This window comes from Triplophysa rosa, linkage group LG1 (assembly GCF_024868665.1).
Source record: "Triplophysa rosa linkage group LG1, Trosa_1v2, whole genome shotgun sequence".
Taxonomy (NCBI): domain Eukaryota; kingdom Metazoa; phylum Chordata; class Actinopteri; order Cypriniformes; family Nemacheilidae; genus Triplophysa; species Triplophysa rosa.
Genome location: NC_079890.1, coordinates 1,504,676 through 1,520,478, shown reverse-complemented (window position 1 = coordinate 1,520,478; position 15,803 = coordinate 1,504,676). Strand labels below are relative to the sequence as shown.

Below are 15,803 nucleotides of genomic sequence, written 5' to 3'. Positions count from 1 at the left end.
GGTGTAACTAGTTACTAAGTAATTAGTTACTGTAACTTAATTACTTTCCCCTTGAAAAAGTAAAGTAAGGGATTACTGTTATTTTTTCTGTAATTTAATTACAGTTACTTCTGATGTAATCAAACTAAATACTTTGTGTAATATATGTGTGTGCAATAGTGGAATTGACATCAAAAGTCTAACTTTAAAATCTGTGCTTTAATGTATAATTCTCACATTTGTAATACTTTGGTCAGTTAATAAGAGTACTTTATGTAGTTTAATATTATTTATTTGAATAAATTAAATAAGCCGTTTCATGTCTATCCTTGATTCACTTAACTTATCAAGCTTGATATGGGATATAGAAAGTAATTAGTAATAAGTAACTAAATACTTTTTGGAGAGAGTAATTTGTACAGTAATTTAATTACACTGTTGAATATGTAATTAGTAACTAGTAATTAATTACTTTTTCAGAGTAACTTACCCAACACTGGACCCAACAGTGCGTTGAAACAACCCAGCATACAGTGGGTTCATTTATAACCCTTTTTAAAACTAACACATCATTTTGAAGTGTGCAAAGAAGACAAATGAGATCTAATTGCATTCTCTCATTTTGAGAACTCATTTAGCAAGTCCAACATTTTGACTTCTGTCTCGCTGGGAACAAATGCAAACACATTATATGCGCTATGACAGCATTTTGTCAACTTGAACAAAAACATCTACAATTCTCAAAATGTTACATGTTTCTTTTATTGTCTCCACCAAAGATTTATATGTGATCCCCATCTTGTCAGTTTCTCGAACTACACTCAAGTGCTGGGTTGTGTTACGAATTGCTCCGAGACTTGAGGATCTAAACACAGCTTTATTAGACAAGAGTTAAAGAAACAGGCAACAAGTCCAGAGCAGACAGCAAACGGTCACAGACGAGGTCACAGACGAGGTCACAGACGAGGTCACAGCAAATGTCAATGCAGGCAGCAATGGTTCACAAAAACCGAGACCAATCCAAGGTCAAACACCAAAATCCAACGAGAAGAATGCTCAGAAACACATGGTACAAGACTTCTCAATGAATGAATGAAAGAACAAACCAGGCTTATGTAGACAGAAGTAACAAGCAAAACTAGACTCAGGTGAGAGTGATCAACATAATGAGTCCAGTAATGGATTATGGGAAGTGTAGTGTGTAATGTGTAATAGCAGTCCGGATGATGGGGATAGTGCCCTCTTGTGGATCTGCAGGGCACTCCATCTGGTTATCAGATAGGCTGTTTTAACCCATTGTTGGGTGAAATATAAACATTTTCTGGGTTCGTTTAATCCAGTGCCTGAGTTTGTCTTTTGTTGACCCAACACTGTGTTAGCAAAAATCCCAGCATTTTTTAGAGCGCACTTGATGTTTCTAAATGCCACTGCAAAATACCTCAAGAAAATCATTCGGCCCTCACACAGACAAAACAGCAAATCAATAAAACTCAAAACGCTGGATAAAAGCATTGCTTATCACCATGGGAACAATTCAATGAACGTTTTCTGACAGCGATTCAGATTTCGACCAAGCGACTCAATAAACCTTGTTATTGCTGCAACTTCTCCAAGCTGCAGAAAGACGTTGAACCGGCAGGTGGGTAGCATGCCTTGTCCTCGGTGGAAAATATAACTGGCAACCGCTAAAACGGTGGAGCAATGAATTCACATCACATGTGAACGGCACAATCGTACAATTTCTGCAGCAACTGCGCGCTAAAGTAATCACTTGTCCGCTTCACAAACACAGGACAGCCATCCGCCAACAACGACCATGTCATCTCATTTTCATACAACGCTGCTTTCAGAATATATGTGAAGGTCGTTTGAAACAAGGCTGTTTGTTTAAATGACAAACGCTGATGTTTAGTGCCATCTGTCTCTCTCTCTCTCTCTCTGTCAGCTGGCACTGATCGACAAACACCCGTATGGCAGCCGCCAACGCTGGGTCCTGGATTGGTGCCGTGCTACGACGACCCGATCCAATCATTCCTCCGTGAGGTTGATTGTCTCACATACAAGATTGATTACAAGGAAATTACGAGCAAATGAGTGTTTATAAGTCACTGAATACATTATCATTTAACAACATTCATAATGCATGAGCCAAGACTTTGGGATTGATGGCCGGAGGTTCATCTTTACATGACGTGGCCTATCAGAACGTCCTCAGTGTTCGTGATGGTTTGTGACCTCGGTTTTGCTGCTTGTTTTAGCTTGGTTTGCCATTACAGGTAAGTCGGTTTCTAATTTATGCCAAATAAATCCAGTTTAAAACAGATCAAATGTCAATTAAATGATGCAGATGCTGTTGGGACAAAATAATAGGACAAGTGGGAAATCTGGCCATGTATTTTTGGTTTGTTTTTGTAAAAGGAAAACAACTTTCTATCCATTAAAAATAATAAAACACTTTTTATTTAATTGTAAAGTTCGGACTGATTGGCTGAAATACTGATAAACTCACATTTCTACAGTATGCATTTTATACAATTTTAGGTTTGTAACTTTATAAATGCAGTAAGTATTATTTTACTATGGTGAAGAGGAATCTGCTTCACGTTGTGCCCAACACTTCCTAATTCCTGTTGCTTGCGGTTTCTTCACTAAATTATATAGTTTTTGTAATGAGTTTTTATATGTAGTTTCAACACATTCTCACAACCGACTGGTCACATATTGATGCTCGGTCACTTTTTAACGCTTCGAGTAGCCCTTTGGCATTGTTTTTCGACGTGTTGGTATTAGTGTCACAGTCACCAGCCGGAGTGCCCTCATGTTCCACGAGAGGGCACTCCTCACTTCCCCTGGACTGTCATATCACACTTCATTGCCCATAACCCTTTGCTGGACTCATTATCCATGATTGCTTTCACATCTGTCTCATTTACCTTGTGTCTAGTTAAACCACTGATCTATATAGGCCCTGTCCCAAATGGTGCACTTCATGTGGACTTGCGGTCTCGTGTTCTTAAATTGCGCATGCTCGCCAAGTCTACGAGTCCGTAGGGTGTCCCATTTGTCATTTATACGCTCTGAAGTGTGCTCATCAGCGACCCCTTTGTGCCCGTGCCAGCAGGCTCCACACAACTTACAACCCAGAAGTCCTTGCGAACGCCCAATCACAGAACGGATGGGAGGAGTGTCGTGGATGTCAGACATATACGTATAAACATGACGGATACATTTTTAAATGTATGTTTTGATTAAATTCAAAATGGATTACTTCAACCTCTCGAGTCCCTGTGCAGCTCGTCACAATTAATCATTTGTAGAAGCTTTACAAACTCTATACCCTTATCTATTTGGTGTCACTTTAAGGCCAAACGCTCGGGCAAAGTTGTAAATTCTAAATAAAGACTGCACGGAAAACAAAACAAAAGAATATTTTTAGCTCGCAAATGTGTTTTTTTTTTCTTCTGGCTGTGAAAGGCCTCATAATCTTCGCTTGCAGATGAATTCCACGACGGAAATAGCTACTTAACAGACCGTGGCTTAATGGTTTAATCCGGCTGAACACTGAAGGCGATGGAAAGTCACTGCGACGAATAAGATCTCCTATCACTGTTAATGTATTCAGCACCTGGGGTGACGTTCAAAGTGGCGTTCTTGTTAGTACTAAGGGACCCCCGCTTGAATGATTCAGATCAATTACATTGCTAATGAGCTCAAATCAGCAACAACCAAGCAGAACTACAGGCAAAGAACTTTTTGATGAGGGATAGAGTTTATTTTGCAGATGAGATGCTAAAGATGCTAAAACCTTGCTCTCCTTAAAGGGACAGTTCTCCTATGGGAGTCAATGGGGGACAAAATATGTCTGGTTAGAAGCTTTCTTCCAAATATCTTTCTCCGTGTTCATCAGAACAAAGACGTTTATACACATTTGGAACAACTCGAAGGTGAGTAAATGATGACAGAATTTTCATTTTTAGGTGAACTGTCCCTTTAAGATGGATTACAAGTCTTATGAAATGCCACCTTTACATATTAAAAACAAATTTGTTTCTTAATTTCAATGATGTACCAGAGTTGTGCACTGGAGTCTTTTAAATGTGAATTTTTATTGAGCAAATGATCAGATGTCAAAATGTAGCAAAATGAAATGTACATATATAATAACTGTTAAAAATGTTAAAATATAAGTTCATTTGGTTACACTTTACTTAAAGCCTTTATGTATAATGCATTATAAGGGGTCATAATGTGTGTTGTGTAATACATTAAATGTTGTTGTAAAGAATTATAACCAAATAAAAAATGCAAAGTGTAATGAATGGCTAAGTGTTAATGTATTAAAAATGCATTATAAGGTGCATTACAAGGCATAAAAACACATTAAAATGACTTTTATAATGCATATGCTTTAAGTAAAGTGTTTTTTGCAAAATATGTTTTATATTTTGTGAGGGCAATATGAATTACCACAGAAATCATGTATTCTACAAGATCAATATTAGACACTAGAAATACGTAAGTATTTCACATACTATTTAATTGACTGAATTCTTTGCATCTTTTCATAGTCAAACAACATGAAGCAGGATGGCACGATGGATAAAGAAACCGAGAGTTTGTAATGTCGTGTATTCTACAGGTATATAGATAATACAGTAAGTAGTCATAATTATTCATTAATAAACTAATGCACTTGTCATTATTTTCTTTCTGTGTATTTCCTATTAAACCTATTTTTATTGCTAACGTGCACCAGTGTCGAAAAATACAAATTATACCATGGTCTGTTTGAAACCGTTTAATGCACAGGTAGTTAGTTAGACAGTTTGATCAATGTTTGAAATGAACTGACAAAAATACTATTTTCACCTGTCTGATTAAAAATAACACTGTAAACATCAATAACAGCATTAACTTGGCAAATGACCATGGTATAAGCGGGATAATACACGGCTAACCGTGCCTTAAATGACTTTAATGCACGACGTGGAGGCCAAGAACCACCAGATGCGAAGTGAAGGGTGTTTGCCTCTGCGAAGTGCTTTAAAATCCTTTAATGCTCGGCTAGTGTCTAATAGATGTTTTTTGTGTCCGTGCGTATACGTGTGTTGTATTCCAAGTAAATTTCTCTTCCTATCATTTTGACTCCATTTCAAATTCAACATTCAATTCAGATTCCCACTCATGAACTGAAGATTCTTACATTCTGAATATTGCCCAACCAAAATGATTCATACACATAAAATTGCATTATTCTGACAGTATGGACGGTGCAGGTGTCTGGTTAGACTCTGATGATATTAATACATCAGAAATTGGCTGCTGAGAGAAAGTATAATATTAAAAAGAGAAATAAATGAGGGGGAGAGGAAGCGAAAAGTGAATGTGTGCAATAACAGGTATAGAATGATTTATGGTTTTCATGCTATATGCTTTAACAGCAGTACAATATCGCAACCTTAGGCTCATTTGCACAGTGCTAGTAATATTACAGGCCAACATGGAGCAGATATTTCAAATTGGTCCCATTTGTTTCAATTAGTCACAGACACTGAGTTCCACATTACAATGCAATAAAAGCTAAGAAAGACACGTCAGGAAGGATCGTTTATCCTACTATCATTCATTTCTTCCTATATGCATCATATAAAGTTATTATTAGAATCCAACAAAAAATTTTGCTTAACATATGTTTAGTGTCCAAATGAAATTTACATTTATTGAGTGATTTGTCATAACGTGAAAGATGTGCATTGAGTAAAAATAGAAAATCTAAGGTCATGAGACATATAGAAGTTTACATTATTCAGTTTACGTCCAGATGGCCGTGGCTTCCTGTCGTGGTCAATTTCTGTAAAAAATATCATGCTGTCTGAGTTTTTCCAGCTTTGCCCTCGACCCCTGCAGTACCCAGAGATGAGGATTGTGTCTAAGGGCCCTAAAGAGTGGGATTTTCCTTTACATCTGTAGTAAATGCACACACCCCAGGTGAAAAACATTAAAACCGCACAGCATGAACACAACAACAACCAAACAAACTGACCGCATTCACAAGTGTGACACATACAGCCCCTTACAAAAAAGAAGTGTGATGTTAGTATACTTATTTTTCATTAAAAATAAGAAAGAACAATTACATACTTCTCAGAAATGTATTTAAAATGACACAAGCCCAAACCATTTACTTATAAATAATGTCATATAAATATGTTATAAATATTAAACATAACGTTGGGTTTACTTTAAGAAAACACAAATATACTTGCATTATAAAAACCACTAAACTAGTAGTTTAATGAGTGTATACTTTAAACATTAAAATGTGTTTTTTAATTGTATTGAAGTAGTAAAATGTGTGCTCAAAAGTTTACTAATGTTATACTTATACACCTATTAATGTTAAAGTAAAACTAAAAGTGCATTTTTATAAACACAAATGTGTGCAAGTTTAGTACCAAGTACACAAGTATACTACTAGTACGTTAGTATTCAAATCTTTCCTACACATAAAGTACTTTAAAACATGCTTGAACATTACTTAAGTATATGAGCTGCAAGTGTCTTTTATTTTCTTCTTGAAATATTGTAATTTTTATATCTATACTTTCATGTGAATATGTGCTGTTTGTACAAACAGAAAAGACAAAATGAGACAAATGACACATGCTTCCATTTTCCAAGCTGCACTGAAAAAGAGTCAAAGCCAGCCATAGTCCCAGATACAAATGAGATGTCCTGAGCATTCTGCAGCGTAAGCGTTCTTGTGTTCTCTGTGGAGGGTAACGTGGTTAGGACCAAACGTCTACCACATACCAACAGCACTGCCAAACGCTCTGCGGTAACCCAACCTGCGTCTCCTCGTGTTTATTCATGAGCCTTTGACAAACTGTGTACTGCTGACCTCTAACAATTCTCATGACAGAAGATTTGAAAAGGGTGCTGAAACGTTCCGGCTGGTAGATGTGCACCTCTGCCATCAATAAAAAATACAACTCAGCTAACTGAACCAAAAGGATAATAAGTATTTATTTAAGACCTCAAAGCTCTCCGTGTGACTTTTGAAAACCCAGTGAGCTGTCTGGCATGTCTCAGATATAATATTTACGTTACCTCCTAAGATACCTTTTTTCAGCAATTTTAAGACAGCAGGTAATGGGGGTGTCACGATATACCGATATTGATAATAATTGGGAGATTAAAAAAACACAAAAACGTGTTAATTCTACACATATCGTAATATCGTAAACTATTCAGCACCCATCAAACATTTCGCCATAACAGTTACAATGGTTACAAACGCTCTCTCTCTCTCTCTCTCTCTCTCTCTGCCTTCATACACTTTTTTATAAGTGTGACACGTTGACCAAATAACACACAAAACACAAAATAAAAAACGAATTCTTTCTGACTAGTATGTATTTGAAAGTTTTTGTTTTTGTGCTTTTCACACTTACAAACACAAAAGTATACTTTAAATTCATTTGAAGTATACTTAAGTAAAGGTCGCAAGTATTCTAATATCAATGTACTAGTAGTATGTACCGTAAGTGTATTATTTCAGTACTCTTGGGAATTTAATTGGTCCACTTTTTAGCCTATAAAAGTGTATTTTTAAGTATACTTTAGGTGTAGCCGTAGTAATGTTTGAGTACACAGCTAGTTTACAACTACATTTTTGCTTGTACAACTACATTATTACTGAACTTATATACTAAGTATACTAATAGCTTACTAGTTCAACACATTTTTAGTTGAAGTAAACTCACAGTAAAACTACTAGTTTTCCAACTTGTATGTTTTCTTAAATTAACTTAACATCGTACTTATAGATTACTGTTTATAGACGGTTTCATTCACAAACAATAGACGAATTTGGATTCGACGTCCCGGTTACGTCACTGCCAGCTGCGCGCGCATACTGGTTGCAGAAAAACAGTGGTAACAAAGCAGCAATGTGTGAAATGGAGGAGACAATTCCTTACTTGTGTTGTTGAATGTCAGAATAGGAATGGCAAAAATTATGGTATTATTTCCTATGGAATACCGTCGTTGAATATGCCATTTTTTAAAAGCTAAACAAGTCATTAAACGAACAGGCTGGACTGACGAAATAATCCGGATCTGTGTTTATTCTATTTCAGGTAAGGTTTTCTATAATCTTTCTAAGTCTAACTATTTTGTATACCGTATCCGTGTAATTCTCTAGTCGTTATAAAGGCTATCTCTTCCGGGTTTTTCTGCAACCAAGATGTGTGCGCATCCCGAATGTTTACAAACTTATAATTAACCTATAGAGTGTCTGTAGATTATTTCTAATAACAAGCAAAAGAAACCGCGAAGAACGTTACTTGGCTAAACTTGTCTCTCCAATATTTTTATTTGGACTGCGATACCAAGCTCAACCGCTAGATGTCAGTGTACCATACGGTTTGATTAAATGCGACCAAACTACAGGACCCGTCAACAAATGTTTTATTTAATAAAATGAACATACAAAAAAGTTCAACAAATCGTTTAATTAATACATTTACTATACAACAAAATAATATTATTAATTAATGTTAACATAAATTATATTAAATATAAATAGTTATATTATTAGACACTAGCCAAACACAACCCGTAAGGTAAGAAACGGTCTATATATTTGCCATTACATATACTACTCTGTTAGGTTTTTTTTTATTTATTAAAATATACCTTTTAAGTGCACTTGAAGTCAATTTCAATGATCACTAGATCAGCTTCACTTTCACACGTTTTATTCACATGCCAAAGCTGAACTATATATTGTAAACGTATAAAATGTACTCATATAAGACAGTATGTCAAACCATGTGAAAAAATATTTCATAAACTACTAAATCAAAAGAATAAATACAACCACAAGCCATGTATACTTGGAATGCTTCATTATAATGATCATTTTAAGTATGAAAGGTATTTCTTTAAGGACAGCGGTGGTATGATTATGGAGTGTTGCTGCCTCTGTAAAGCATTTGTATCTTCCATTAGAAAGCAGCTGTGTGGACAGCTCGCTGGGTTTCAGAACAGAGGTTACACTAATGGCTGAAATGTGCAGAACGGCCACTAATGTTTGTCAAGATGTGACACGTAGAGCTTCATTATCACAGCTGGACATTGACACAGGTTAGAAGTCACTTCAATTGGGATTTTAACAGCGTGGAGGAATGAAACTCTCTTTTTCACACATACACCACTTACTGTTTCACATGCACCACTCTTCACGTCCTCTTCTGATTTTCAATGAAATCCTAATATCAGACCAAGACTAACGTTCAAGTGTTAAGGGGCATTTACTCATCCTTTAGTAATATTTTACAATAACAGTGAACTCATCCATACTATAAAATAACCAAGTATAAAATACTACTAAAATACTTAATAATAACTATTTTGATATTTATACATACGTATTATGCATTTTTTCTAAACAATATTGAAGATGTTCACAGCTATGCTGACCTCTTATTGGTTGCTATAATGCATTTCAAAAACATTTTTATTGTGAAGAAACTAATTCGTTTTCACAATTATAATTTTCTAAAACGAATTTCACACCTTGAGCATATGCCTTTAGATGAAAACTGTAGCGTTCAAAATCTGCTACACACTCTTAAAAATAAAGGTGCTTAAAAGGTTGTTCACGGCGATGCCATAGAAGAACCATTTTTGGTTCCACAACGATCCATTCAGTCAAAGGTACTTTAAAGAAACATATCTTTCTTACTTTTTTAATAATCTGAAGAATTTTGTTTCGCGACAGAACCTTTTTGTGAAACAGACAGGTTCTTCAGATGTTAACGGTTCTTTATGGAACCAAAAGGTTCTTCTACGGCATCAAAGAAACTTTTGAAGCACCTTTTGAACATTTTGATGCATTCGCTTGTGAAGAGAGAAAAATCAAATCAGACATTAAAACAATGTGATGGCATCATACGTGTCGGAAATACAGAATCACGGCCATCTGATTCTTTTCACTTACATAGCTGGCGAAGATCACAAAATGCCAAGCAAACGATGCATTTATTACAGAACCAGAACAATAATATAAACCCCTGTAGGCCATTCAGCGAGTGGATAACACAACGCAGATGAAACATCATTACCTTTATATGAGAGACATCGCCTGCTGGTTTTGACACTTGGCATCTCTCAATACACATCTTGTCTAATGTAAATGTTATAAATATCCAAGTATGCCGAAGGTTTCAAAAGATTTTTGAGGAAACTTCTAAAGGGCATTTTAGGTGAATACTGTTCACCTCCGCCGAATGTTCCCAGGGTTATAACTTTTAGGTGTTTTGGATTGTTCGCACCTACAGATTGATTTGAGTCGATCGATATAAGATAGCACAGAGGCCATGGCACAGCATCTCAGTTGGGATTCTCACATGGACGAACCAAAACACAATTCACACAATATGCTTCTATGCTTTGTTGCATCGCCCGTCCCGTGCTAATGCTTAAGGTCAGAAACTGCTGCTTTGAAATTCTGCTGTAAAACATTATGATGCACTTTTGAATTCAAAGCCTGTAAGACACTCAGACCCGAGGCAGCAAAACAGCCTCAAACCGTTATTGTTCCCTTTTCCCTCACAATGCATTACGACTTATTCTCCCTCACACAGTGGTTTTTGTTTGTTTGTTTGTTTTGCAGCAGTTCTGACTTTTTTTCTGTGAACAATTACCCTTACAAAACAAAATATATATGGGAATAAACTGGGAAAAGAATACATCGTTCAATATATAAAAATGGCAATTATTTAGTATATTGTGATGATGTAACATATTAACATTATTCTATATACACATTTCCTATAATATATATTTCATGATTTAATATATGGACAGTTAATATAGGGAAATACATTTTTATTGTGAGGGCAGTAATGCTTTCGTAACATTTTCCGGCTTTGTGCATCTCATCAAATCACAGTCTTCTTTAAAAGTTCTCATAGGATCAAAATATGCTTCACGGTAAGCAAACCTTCTTGAAAAGGTTGTTGTAACCAGTCTATGTGTGTTTTATTTAAAGGGCAGAGCACTTATGCCACACACACTTCATCTCCCTGACCCCAATTAGCTTTTGGAGAACTCATTAACACAGAGATTCATTTTCCAGCCTGTACTGTGAATAATAAACTCCATAACTTTTGTAAAACAAAACTACAGTACAAGAACTGTTTGTGTGTCATTTGGTTGTTCCTGTTATGCCCTGTTAAAGTCACATTCATGACTAACTGTAATTGAAATCAAGACCATTCCAAAGGCTTAACAGTTTTTTTGTGCAACCTGTTTATGCATGTGAATGCATATAAAACCAGTTTAAAGCAACACTAGAGAGTTTTTCGACCTTAAAATAATCTCTCTAAAATTATTTTGGTGGTAGGACAACTCTTAACTGGACGACTTTTACTGCCTCTGCTACCTAAGCAGAGGCAGTCACACTTCACAATCACACTTGTAACTTTGGTGTGCGGGTAGGTTCACAAGCCCCGCCCATCAACTGCTTTACGGCATACGTCACATTTTACTCGTAGCCTGGGTGAAGTTAGCCAACAGCTAACAATAAGACGAAATGATCTAGTTAAACGCAAGTCTCCAAACCATCACCATGGCAGAGCCAGCAAAAAAACAAAGAGGAAAAGAGAGAGAGTGATCGGACACAAGATCAATATCTGACGGACTTGCACTCGGTGGCGCGAGCTGCAAGAGGCAACAGGTTGCAAAACGGATGAAGACCTTCCTGCTACTGGATTTGAAAGTCTTATATGTACATTTTTTCTTACTGTCCTGTACTTTTGAGTCAAGTCATGATACCCTAAAGGTAGCATGTATAAGGAAAACAAAGTTGGACCAAGGATTGAACCCTGAGGAACCCCCCACAAGACAGTTGTAGTTTCCGAAACGCAGTTTCCAATCTTAACAGAACATGTCCTGTCCTGTAAGTAAGAATCAAACCACTTAAGGGCTATATCGTTTATACCAACATAGTCTCTGAGACGTTGCAATAAGATTCCGTGATCAAATCTAACATCATCAATGCAACGCCCTTCCCAGAATCCATACTTACTGATATATCATTTGTGACTTTTAATAAGGCTGATTCAGTACTATGGTTACTTCTGAAGCCGGGCTGAAAAATATCCATTATATTATTTATACTTAAGAAGTCAACAAGTTGATTATGTACAACTTTTTCTAAAATCTTATTCATAAAAGAGAGTTTTGCGATCGGCCTAATATTTCTAAAATCCTGTGGATCCAGATTTGTTTTCTTTAAAACTGGTTCAATGACAGCATGCTTAAATTCAGATGGGACAGTACCAAAATATAAACTACTATTTATAATCAATAAGACACTTGGGCCAATGGTATCCATGACTTTCTTTAACAATCGCGTAGGAAGAACATCAATAGCTTACGTAGCTTGATCGTGCCTCGTCACAAATTTAGTGTTATGCTTGTAAACGATGACTACCAAACCACAATAAATGTTTTATGGTCAGAAGTTGCTGATTCCTTTGTTCATGCACGTAGACTAATGTTATCGGTATCTATAGTTACTAAGCTAGGCACTATTCCCATAGCGGGTTGAGTGTAAGTGAGTGATTGCACCTATTACACAAAGCACAACACCTGGTTGCGAGTGTGTTTCCGAATATACAACTACAGAAAACTATTTTCGTTGGTTACTAAACACATTCACTTCCATGCGTTGTGTTTTGGGTGACTGAAAATGTGCTATGTAGCTAACATTAGCATGTTGGCTGCTATGTAGCTAGCACGCTATGCGCAAACGGCTAACAACTAGCTGCTACCTCAGAATCTAGTTTGAGCTATTAGTATAGCCCAGTAGTATACCCCGCGGGGGCCAAAAGAGTGATTTAGTACATGCACACTTTATGAAGTGACGCTGCCCATGGGGAAGCTTATACAGCGACAGTATTTACGACACTGATATCAGATCAATTGCGCTTATCAACCACACGGGGGAACCATGAGCAAAAGTTATCTAGAGCTGCTTTAATATCTAAGACCAGTTGATATTAAACTAGCCATGTACATTTATTCTTGTTTTCACTATTTGCTTGTTGACATTATGATTCGCAACGTAATCCTGGCATTTTGAGTTCAATCCATTTCCAAAAATCCACATGAAACGACTTGACTTTTAACGTAGCAATTGATTACTTTGGTAAATGTTTCAATTAAATGTGACATTTACCTCGGGCGCCTTTTCATACTTTAATACTTTAATTTAATTATATATTAGAATAAACACATGTGAACTTTCCTTCCATCAGTGGTTTCCTGTGGCTCAGAGCATGGCGCTAGCAACGCCAAGGTCATGGGTTCGATCCCAGGGGATTGCACATAGTCAGAAACAAACGTATAGTGCAATGCAATGTCAGTCCCTTTGGATAAAAGCATCTGCCAAATGCATAAAAAAGTGAACTTAAATGCAAAACTATAAAATAAAGATGCTACATGATGCCTTAGAAGAACATTTTTGTACGGTTCCATAAAGCCCCTTTAACATCCATAGAACCTTTCTGTTTCACAATAGGTTCTTTAGACTAAGAGAAGAAATTGTAATTGTTGAAACACATGAAGAGTACAGAGGTGTAAAATGAATGTAAATTGTAGAGGTAAAACAATCTGGATTTGAGTAGATTTGATGAGAAATGTTTGAGTTCAAATTGAGATCTTCAATAATAGTGACTTTTGATTGCAGACTTGACAAATCTGAGCTCAGTTTGACCAGTGTTGGGTAAGTTACTCCTAAAAAGTAATTAATTACTAGTTACTAGTTACATATTCAATAGTGTAATTAGATTACTGTACAAATTACTCTCTCCAAAAAGTATTTAATTACTTATTACTAATTACTTTCTATATCCTACAGTACATCAACCTTGATTAGAATCGATTCAAGGATAGACATGAAACGGCTTATTTAATTTATTCATTTAAATAATATAAAACTACACAAATTATTCTTATTAACTGACCAAAGTACACAAATGTGAGAAGGATACATTAATGCATAGATTTTAAAGTTAGACTTATAATTTTGATGTTGTTTTGACTATTGAATATATTACACAGTATTTAGTAATTACATCAGAAGTAACTGTAATTCAATTACAGAAAAAAAAATTCAAGGGGAAAGTAATTCAATTACAGTAACTAATTACTTAGTAACTAGTTACACTCAATACTGAGTTTGACATATTGTTGACATCTCTTCTGAAACTCTAATGACAGACACATTTGTCAGATTTTCACATTTGTCAGATTTCCAGACAGATTTTGCCCCCATTGACTCCCATAGGCCAAATTACTTTATCATTTTTTTTTTGTTCTGTTGAACACAAGTGAAGATATTTGGAAGAATGTAGGACAGCAAACAGTTCTGGGGCACTTTTGACTACCGTTGTCTTTTTTCCTACTATGGAAGTCAATGGGAGCGAAATCAGTCTGGTTATAATCATTCTTCCAAATATCTTTCTGCGTTCATCAGAACAAAGACATGTATACAGATTTGGAACAACTCGAAGGCGAGTAAATGACAGAATTTTCTTTTTTGGGTGATGTATCCCTTTAAAATCCCTGCACAGTTTTTGCTGTCCCGCTTCTACTGACGAAATAATTGTACGCAGTGAAATAAACTGCACACAAACTTATAATTATGAAGTTCTTATAGCTCTCATTCGCAATGCAGAGTACAACGCCATCGTCAATTCCCAAAGAACACTCTAACTAATAAAATGTACCTTGAATGCTTTGTAAATCATTGTGCTAGAAAGCATTCGCCGAAAGCATAAATGTAAATTGTCACATGGAAATTAAATATTGCTGCAACACATTTGCATTTTGCATTTAATAAGATAGCATCTGAATAACACAACAGCTGAGGGTATAAAACCGTTTCTGTGCTCCAGCACAGATCTAGCAAAAAAATGATCACTTTTATACTTGTCCTAGTTAATACTTTATACTGGACGTGACACTGGATTAATACTTCAATCATTTGAATAAAAAAATCACTCCCTCGTGTTCTCAATAGAGAGTAACATTTACTCGAGAGTTGTGCCATGAAATGTTATTTTGATTTATTTTATATTATAGCCACTTTCAGCTGAATGAGGTGGTAAAAGAAATCATTACAGATTAAAGCGCTGTTCCTAATATGTTCTAAGAACGTTTTGAAAATGTTATTTCTGACGTTTTATTAACATTACATCAACACTGTAAGAATAATGCCGATCAAATGCTCTTTCGATGTCGATTCTTTTGTCGATGCTCTTCCACCTATACGCCGTATACAATGAAGCCACACGTAACTGCTCGGTAAGCGAGCTTGTTTCATCCAGCAGCATGACTGAATACAGACCTTCTGAGCATCTTATTTTGGGCAGTTGTGCCAACACAAAGAGCTTCTCCTCGACCTTGTGATATGAAGAACATCAGCGGTAATTCGGCTTCACTTCAGCAGGATAAATGTATCGCTCACTTTATGCTTTCTCTCTGTGAGCTCTATCGGTGTTCATGGACAATTAAACTTAACTTGACAACCAACCAGTGGGAACATGAAATAACTCTGTCCATTTTTAATGGTCTCCTGAGCAATGTTTGAACTCAATTTCTCTCATTCATAAACCATGAACGTTCATATTAGTCTGTAAGATAAAAGAGTTTCGGGAATGCGTTTAGACGATCAGAATTTCTACCCGTTCAAAAGACAAACAATGAAAATGATTCTGCTCGTAAATAACAAAATTCTGATCGTAAAC

The 15,803-nt window shown here is 36.0% G+C and overlaps 1 protein-coding gene across 2 annotated transcripts in view; it reads right to left on the bottom strand.

Annotated features, from left to right (window-relative positions):
• The window catches only part of minar1 (membrane integral NOTCH2 associated receptor 1), a 40,638-nt gene that overhangs the window by 4,444 nt on the left and 20,391 nt on the right, over positions 1-15,803 (bottom strand). The gene's annotated exons all lie outside the window — the stretch shown is intronic.